Source organism: Etheostoma spectabile, chromosome 2 (genome assembly GCF_008692095.1).
Source record: "Etheostoma spectabile isolate EspeVRDwgs_2016 chromosome 2, UIUC_Espe_1.0, whole genome shotgun sequence".
Lineage (NCBI taxonomy): Eukaryota > Metazoa > Chordata > Actinopteri > Perciformes > Percidae > Etheostoma > Etheostoma spectabile.
Genome location: NC_045734.1, coordinates 25,112,711 through 25,122,712, shown reverse-complemented (window position 1 = coordinate 25,122,712; position 10,002 = coordinate 25,112,711).

The following is a 10,002-nucleotide window of genomic DNA, read 5'->3' as shown; positions in this document are numbered from 1 at the left end:
GTAAAAGTAGTCATACCACAATGTAAAAGCACTCCATTATAAGTAAAAGCCTTGCATTTGAATTTGACTAAAGCACAGAAGTATCAACAGTATAAGTTGCTATCAGTTTATAGTTCATTACGGTTCTATCTGTCCCAGTTCTATGTCCGGGTAGCGAAATTGCGAAACAGCGCCCCTTATGGCCATAATACAATTTCACAACATAAAGTGAATTGAAATACAAACGCTAGCGTTCGTTCTAATTAGTAGTTATTACAGGATTAATGGCAAGTTGTTTGTACCACACATGACTATTAATTTGAGCAAAAAAGGCCAAATGCATTGACACTTAAGAAAAAAAAAATGACACAGACACAGGAACAGCCACATAGACAACATGACTACACAGGTAGGCTGCAGTTGACTTTGAATGCGAGACAAATCTGAGACAGCCCACAAACACTGACAAAAAGAACAAGGCTACTCACGGCTTTTCTTTCCTCTTGACAGGTGTTCAGTTAACGGAGTAAACTGGAAGATTGACTGACAGGTCAGAGAGAGCACACCGCCGCCACCACCTGAGCATCCTGCTTGTCACTCGCCTCCGCCGGGCTGTCAGTCAGGAGCACCGTGCTGCCACCGGTTTGTGTGTGTGTGTGTGTGTGTGTGTGTGTGTGTGTGTGTGTGTGTGTGTGTGTGTGTGTGTGTGTGTGTGTGTGTGAGTGTGAGTGTGAGAGAGACAGAGAGAGAGAGAGAGAGAGAGAGAGGAGAGGAGAGAGAGAGAGAGAGAGAGAGAGAGAGGGAGGGAGAAAGAGAGAGAGAAAGAGAGTACAGTTATTCTTCATTTCAATATTACAAATAGCTTGATACCCTTTACCAAAAATTAAATTCACAAATGAATATTTTAGTGAGAAGTCAACACATGCAATTCCACACATGTTTTAACTGTGAAATTGAGGCTTTCACATGTGATAATATACATTTTACACAAGGAACATCTGAAAATCACCTGTGCTCATTTGTGATTTAGTCAGCAGTGGACATGTATTTCCATTCTGTGCTACTTTCTACTAATAATTATATTATATATCATATTTCAGCGGGAAATATTGTACTTTTTACTCCACTACAATTATCTTACACTTATAGGCTAGCTATTTTTACATTTTAAAAAAAACTATATCGGAGTACTTCTTCCACCACTGGATGTTATCATGCGAAATGGTCTCTTCCACATTTGATAAACTGTAAAATGTGGTTACCATGTAATAAGCTTTATTAATAATAATAAAGCAACAAAAACAATAAAAGCAGGTAATCAGAAAGCATCGAAAAACAAAAATACAAGTTATAATTGAGAATAAGCTCACTCAATTTAGCAGCTATTTTGGAGCTTTTCTTGGAGTCAGTTGTCTTGACTGTTCACTTTCTCACCACAAGGTGAGATTTGCTGTTTCTAAGGTCAAGAATGAGCTTTAAACCTAATAACCTAAGAACAAGGCAAAAAAATTAAATTAATGTCGCTCTTTGTGTTTAATAATAGGCCTAATAAACTAATAAATCACTGATTTATATTTCTAAAAATGAATAATAGCAGCACAAGTTAGTAGAGCACAAGGCAAAATCAAGCCCAAGTTTCTTCAATTCCACATATTCAAATTGAGCAGTACATACACTCTTTCAAATGAGTTGAGAAGACCTCTAAATCCATCTATGGTGTGCAGTGATTAACAAAGTAGGTTACCATGACTCCTGTAAGCCTATCAGGCTAGCTGTCCCATGTGGAGAAGGCAGGGTCAGGTGGTTCAGATAAGGTCCAGACACTCGTCCTCATCTCCGCCCACTCCTGGATGGACAATTCTTCCATAGTAATCTGAACCCGGGGAACAGGAAACCAGCAAACTGAGCAAAATACATCTTTTCACATCTGTGCTGTAGCTCTCATGTCTATCCGATTGTTGTAACATTTCTGTCTCATTATTAATCTGTGTTAGAGATATGTACAATTAGAGAACAATAGTGAGTGTGACATCGTGAGATCTAGAGAAGCCTTTCAGCGCCAATGAAGACAGGCAGGGTTGTTTGCAGCGTTTTGGTTTGAGAAAATGATGATGAAATGTTTCGCAGTGTGTTTGATTGGCAGACTGTACATGGCAAGCGAAACAAGCTTCATTATGGAAATGTATTCATATCCCTTTGGCTTATATGCATAACAGTCCACACACACACACACACACACACACACACACACACACACACACACACACACACACACACACACACACACACAAACCGCACATACAGGTTCCTACTGCAACAGGCTGGTGTTGTTATGGTTGCTGCAGTGCCCCCAGAGACAATGAGGAGAGAGGGAAGGGAGGTAAAGAGAGAACACTGAGGAAGATGAACTTGACCTTTATGATGTCTTGGTGAGGAGGGGTTGGGGGCATGTTGGTACTTATGAATCTGTAATGAATGTCGACTATCTGTGTGTGTGTGTGTGTGTGTGTGTGTGTGTGTGTGTGTTGTGTGTGTGTGTGTGTGTGTGGTGTGTGTGTGTGTGTGTGGGTGTTTGTGTGTTTGTAGAGGTCTGAACTCTTAGCTGAAGAAAGGTCATCACACCTGGGGGGCACTTATACAACTGGCTGCATGCTCCCTCTTTCTTTATCTGTCTATCTATCTATCTATCTATCTATCTATCTATCTATCTATCTATCTATCTATCTATCTATCTATCTATCTATCTATCGATCTATCCATTTATCTATCAATCTATCGATCTATCATTTATCTATCCATCTATCCATCTATCTATCCATTCATCCATCCATCTATGAGTCTATCAAACCTGGGCAATGTGTTGATATATGTTGCTTAATGTTATATCTCTCATTTCATCCGTACAAAAACTGTAAAAATGACAAGTTATGTCTGGGTTATGTGCAAGACTAGTTCTTGTCCATTGGTTGCTTGGCAACCTCACGGTAATGAAAATACTCCAGAATATTATTTTGTGGTTTTGGGGGTTAGGTCCGTTTTTTTTTAACATTAATATGCGTTCCCCTAGACTGCCTATGGTCCCTCAGTGGCTAGAAATGGTGATAGGTGTAATCCGAGCTCGGGGTATCCTGCTCTGCCTTTGAGAAAATAACAGCTCAGATGGGCCGATCTGGAATCTTATGAGGTCATAAGGAGCAAGGTTGCCTCCCCTTTCTCTGCTTTGCCCGCCCAGATAATTTGATCCCGCCTATGAGAGAGAGAGAGAGAGACATCACGGCTTTCAAACGAGCAAAGTGGCAGTTGGTTAAGACCACCCCCACTCCACTCCTCAATATCTACAGACAGAAAATGATACAGAAATGGCACATACTACGGAAAAGCTAATTGTGGGACTGGTTCTAGTGGCTGTAATTCTGCACCAAAGAGACTGAGTAATTCTGAAAGAGACTTCAGTCACAGTATTAGGAAACCACTAAGGTCTATATAAAAGCATCCAAAAAGCACCATGCCATGGGAACTTTAACGTATGTCTAACTAGCTTCCTTTATAGTTAAAGCTAAAGTTAAACATTAACTGCAGTTACATTTAAAGGCCTGTGATATTCTGTTTGTTTATTTTAGGGTCACAGCTGACATCTGGGTTTGTCATAGTAGGGAAAGGCAGAGGTGTTACTAACATTAACAATGTCTATGTTCTGTTCAAGAGTCCAAGCAAACCATGAGTGACTATGAGACTATGATTACCAGGACCCTGAACATAAGCAGCTAAATATAATTCAGCATTTATTCATTTGTATATTTCTACCTGTACTTTTCCTTCTGTGATATGTCAAAATATTGTTTGTGAAAATGTGCCTATTGCTGCATAATGCCAACATTGGACGTTTAAATAATTTGTACATCAAAGTACTACGTCAAATTACTCCGAGGTACATTCACACAAGGGGTCCCTGGTATATTCTCTATCTTGTAAGGGGTCCTTGGCCGATAAACAATTTAAAACCTGTGTTATAGGAGACTGTTTTGGCTAAAATAAATGTGTTGGAGGAAATGACGATTAAGCAATGCAACTGGTACTGATTCATTATAATGTCAATGTTACATGAATAATCTATAGCCATCGGCTGATGACGTATTTGCACAGTCTTAATAAAAACCCAAAGAGAGTCCCATTATTACTATCTACATATTGTCAAGTATGTGATGAAAACAACCATTCCCAGTGACGATAAAAGTGGATTATTAAATCTGAAATTGAGGCAGCCCCCTTGGACTACTGAGACGGAGCTTTTTTGTCAGTGTGCTGGTCCAGCTCAGGGGTCCCTTTGTTCCAGCTGCCACAGCAGATTTGGGCGTCTGTCCGGAGGCCTGTCAGAAACAGGCTTATCTCTTGGGGGCCTCCCAGTACAAAGACCCATTTAGATGCTCAGGGAGAGTGAAATCTTCATTATATACCTCTTGAAAGAGAAACAGACCTCTGCTCTTTAAGAAAATTAATTGGAGACACACATTTTGGCTCGGCTGCAATGCATGCCCCAAAACAAAGGAACAGGAGAATCTAGTACAGTGAATCCTTTTATTATGTTAGAGGTAGAGTGAGTTGGGAGATATCGATGTTTCAACTCTTTGTGTTCATGTTTACTTAAAATTTGGACACTGTCACAGAGCTGTTAAGGACATTGAGAGTTGAGAACTTATGTCTATTTTTGTCTTACTCCTTACAGTTTTTTTTAAATACTCTTATTAAGTTACACTAGAGAATAAGACATGTAAACCAAGATACCACAGTATCAACATCAAGGGTTTCTATCCATGCATGCAATTGTCCATTCATGTATCTCTATATCATCCATCCATACATCCTTCCATCCACCTATCCATCCATCTGCTGGCCTTTCCCAGCCATGCCTGTAGTAAGAGTGTCAGTATATCTGCCATGGCGTCCTGCTGATGTGTATTGTGATGGGATTGAATACTCCAGCTACCAATATGGCCTGCACCAATACTGGATTAGCCACAGTGGATTAGCAGCCTGCCCTCCTGCTGCTTATTCAAATATTGTTTCACGTATTGTCATCATTGGGACAGAGCTCTGCCCCAGTAGCCTGTAAGCTAAAGAATATTCTCAAAGAAAACCAGAAAAAAATGTCTTCCTTTTTCCCACAAAAGCGCCGAATTTCATTTTTCAGCGAACGTGGAATATGGACCATTGAGGGTGGGAAGTGATGGTTTCGGAGAGAACGGCTACAGCCCTAGAACAGGGAGAAAAAGGAGGATGGAAAGATGATGGAAAGCAAAACCCAACCAGGGCCAAAATCAGGCATGAAAGCGTGCCTTGATCTTTGATACATGGTGTTCTTCTTTTTTTTCCGTCTCTCCCTTTCTCTCTCTCACTCTCACACATACACTTGGGAGTCAAGGCAATTGATGTGCTGCCTTTGATGGCAAAGAGAGGCCTATATTAACCGCCAAAAGACCATGATGAAAGGGCTGGGAAAAAGAAAGAAAATGGGTATAAATTGTGTTATTAAAAAGAATGGCAACTCATGTTAAATACTTGGGATGGAGTGATGGTAACCAGACATCGGCCGCTAAGGGTTTGATGGTTTAACGGCAGCGGAGGAGAGGCTAAGGTAGACGGAAAGCTTACCGTGCTAGCCCGGCGGTAGTGGTGGCTGACGTTGGCTTGGTGGTTCCAGTATGTCATGCTGGTGGTCATCCTGTTAGAATAAGGGACGTGAATACACTTGCTGCACGGCCAGGGTTCCTCCTGGTGATTCGGAGGTCTGGACGCCAGTGGACGTCCCACAGCAGAAGCAGTCGCCATCTTTGTCCCGTTGTTGTCTTGGATATCCTCTCCTGCGTCTTCATCCCTCCCTCTGTCCTTTGATCATGCCTCCCTCCCTTGCTCTCTGCCGTATGACATCATCACGCAGTGGTATCGACAAGCATCAAAGAACCTCTGGGCAGGACTGTGTATCTGTCGGTCTGTGCGTTTGAAAGGGGTGTAAATATGGAGTATAAAGAGTCCTGTAACCCCCCCCCCCCGCTCCCTTCATCCACTGTTCTCCTCTCCCTGCAGATGGATGGTTTGTTTGGCCAATACAAAACTATACACACACATATGCACACACCCACACCACCCATCTCTCAGACGGTTGTATCCCGAGGCCCCCTGCTGTGCCTGTAGCGTTTGATGATGTGTTTCACGGCTTCATTCATTCCAAAGCGTGTTTTCTTTTCTCCACCATTTGTTTCACCCTCCTGATCCATCTTTTCAAGCTGTTGCAACAAACACAGATGTGTCCTTTACTCAAGTTTGTGGCTTAATGACAGTTACATTTCTTCTCAAACTGATCTAGTTACACTCCTCCTTGAGTCACCACCCCTCCTTCCTCTCACTTTGACTCTCATCCCCTGCTCATTCTCTCTTACCTCTTACAGCTGGCCAGTACCATTTCCAATCCTGTTAAATTTGTATGTCCTCTTGAGGAGCCCTTCTGTCTGTCTGTCATTTGCCTGAAAATCCCATATACATGTTTCACTGTCACACTCTCAATCCCCTGCAGCAGCTGTTATCCAATCCAATGAGATCTTCCCCGCCCAAAAACACACATAATTAGCAACAGAATGGGAAGCATTTGACCAAACGTTCATGTACGAGCAAACAAAATAGAGCCAATCAACTCTTTACCACTATCAGCATATCTTTAACATACATTTAAATTAAATAGCAGTTAACTATCAGTATGTGACCTACAAAGACAGAGAGCAGTAACTACAAAAATAGTGAAGTGGGAAAAGAAAAATGGGTTTTAAGGAATCAGGCTGGCTAGTAAACTGTGCAAAAGAGAGGAAGGTTGTAATGCAGTATTTTATGCATTTTAGGGCTGAATATTTTACCTCAACTCAACCACATCACGTGAATTCACTTACTGCTAGCTGTTAAGCTAGGCTAGTTATCTTGTAGGCAAACTAATTTAGCTGTTTAATTATCTTCCTGATGACTAAACTACATTTAGTTATGTAGAATGAAAAAAACTGAAATATCAAGATGTCAGTGCATCACATTTAAAAAAATGTAATTACAGAGAGAGCTTTGGAAAAACGTTAATTTAGATTCAGCTAAGGTTAGCAGTGGCTATGTTTCACTAGAGTTAGCTATCTGGTTTTAATTGTCTAGTTAGCTAAGTCCCTCTGTGTAGTTATTGTAAATTCTACATTCTGTTGTCACAGAAATGTTTATATTTCAGACTATAATCAATTTTTTATATACCATTTTTTATATACCAATGTCAAAAAGTCAGGTCCTAAGTCAATTTTACTGTGCAGTTCAAACTTAAAATTTAGGCTAAATATCTTTGTCATGTAAGAAAAGTGTAGTCAAACAAATTACCGTTACACTATCACCTTAACTGCATTGTTGTTGCTGTAATCCAGTAATATATTGTACTGTATTGGACTAATAAAATAACATAAGCTAGCAAACAAGTTAAACCTAATGCAACACAAACCAAATATAGCCTACTGTACTGCAGGTGAATTAATTATGTTATACTTTAACATCTTTTGTACATGCTTGAGAAGTTTTACACGTTGATTTACATGGTAGTTTCTGATACATTGATGTGATAGAAGATGTACTAGCAAAGTAGCCCACAGTGATTTCCTGAGAATAGGTGTTTGTACACCTGTACAATCTAATGCAGTCCAATACAAGCCCTGCTATTAGTTCTACATTAAAGATGTCTATATTCTTTAGTTTTTGGCGACATTGTTGTAAATGTGTGAATTAAATGATTAGTTTTAGCACTAAGATCATGCGAAAGTTAGTGGTGGTGGTGTGCTGGATCATTTGAGAAGTGTTTCTTATATTCTACATCCTCATGTATGTAAATAAGGACATCTAAGTAACATCTCTCAATACGATGCAGTTGAGAGCAACACCACCTATTTAACCACAACCTCAATAATAAACACATTTTTGAATTTACCCAATTTTGACAATGTCACCAAATAGTAAACATTATAAATTTCAAAAAGGTAGAATTTATGGCAGCGTTTTTGTATTGGACTGCATCATTTCATTTTCATTCCTGTAAATGTGCCTGTGTTAGTAGCCAGCCAGCTAATTTTCAACCGTAGTCCTTTGGCCAGATAGTCCAAGTCCAGATCAACAGGAAACAGCTAGACATTAGTATGGGTTAACATGTACAGACAGAAGACAATATGCCATAAAGACAGCAACAGCAACAAAATAAGCATTCTCAAGAAGAAGCAATGCAGAGCGACAGGAAGCAGCAAGACATTAGTACAATAATACACCAACAGTATCCACATTCAGCACGTAACCATGCATGCAAGCAAGCAAGCAACAGAACACAGCCAAGCAACACTGAGTATGGGCTTTTTCTTGATACATGCAAACATGCAGAGCAGCAATTAACACTGAGACAACAAAATATATTATCATGATGGAAATAGAATTTTGACTGACAATATTAAAATGTGCAGTACAAGTTAATAAAATGGTGAAATAGTAAACTACAAGTAAATATGTTAGACATACACGGGCCATGCAGAGCTGACTATTAGATTGTATAAATGTACCTAATAAATTGGTCATTAAGTGTATGTTGCTTGTAGAAATTTCTGAACAACTGTTTGCTTGAATTTCATCTTAAAAGTCTTGGTGCTATTTATATGACAAGTTATTTCTGTGAATTCAGACACACAAGGGTAAATTCACACAAATTCATCAAGTCTCATTAGTGAAATAGGGCTTTGATCCAGTTTAAAGACAGAAAAGTAATTAAAGCTTTTTAGAATCACACAGCTGATGCCCCAGTTCCACTTCCTCTTCATAGTCTCCTGTTCTTCTATTTTGCCAGTTTTTTATTCACTTCTTTACTCTGCCCACTGCCCGGCCGCCCCTCTGCCCCCACGTCCCTTATCCTGTCTAACTAATTGTCAAGGTTCTTGTTAGCATTATGCTAAAATGCGTCTCCTTGCAGCAAAAGCCACCCAGTGATATGGTAAGCCCCCTCAGCGAGGATTATACTGCTGATGAGAATGAGGGAGTAGATGTGAGTGTGTGTGGTGAAGGAAAAACTGCTCCTGAATTTGTTCACTTAGGCTCTCTCCTCTCTCCACCTCCTTCTCTTCAGCTCAACAAACTGTTTCTCAGCTTTCCACCAAACCAGCCCTCTTCCTCATATCCACGTTCCAATCCCATAAGCAGTGATTTACATTCAAACAGCAACCTCATCTCAGGTATTAAGAAAACTAATTTCACAACATTAATAGACCCCTTAAAAATGCCCACTTATTTCCTCCACAAATTACTTCCCATAATCCTAATCTACTAAATCCGTCTGCCGATTGGTCCTTCTTCTGCAGTGACAAATAGGAATGTTTGGAATCAATTCGAGCACTCTTGGCCTACCTGTAGGATTGTTGGGGTAACAGCTAATAGCAGCGAGCTGACAGGCTGTAGAGGGTTGATAAGCATTTCTAATTATTGAACCCCATTCAGAAAGCTGGCAGCCACACACACACACACACACACACACACACACACACACACACACACACACACACACACACACACACACACACAGAATCTCTCAGAGAAATAGATGTCTTCCAAACCCATATTCCCATTGCCACATTAGATAAAAATAAATAAAGAATTCATTGTTGTGTGCCTCTATTGACGGTGCATGTGTGTGTGACAAAGGAGAAGGCATCTGGAGAGCTACAAACTGACGCCTGGACAAAATAACAGGAAAGCCTCTCCATACAATAGCTCTGCGGTAAACACCAGTTTGACAAAGCTCATAATCGTTTTTTGTTGTTGCTGTCGACGTTTGGGTTCAACTCAGTGGTCATTTTTTGAGACCATAATTTTGCACCAAACAAACACCACATTCAGTGTCCCTCAGTCATTGTTGCTCTGCTTGTGACAACTTTATGAGTTACCACAAGCGAATACAGCTGTGCTATGTATATCTTCATTATTTTT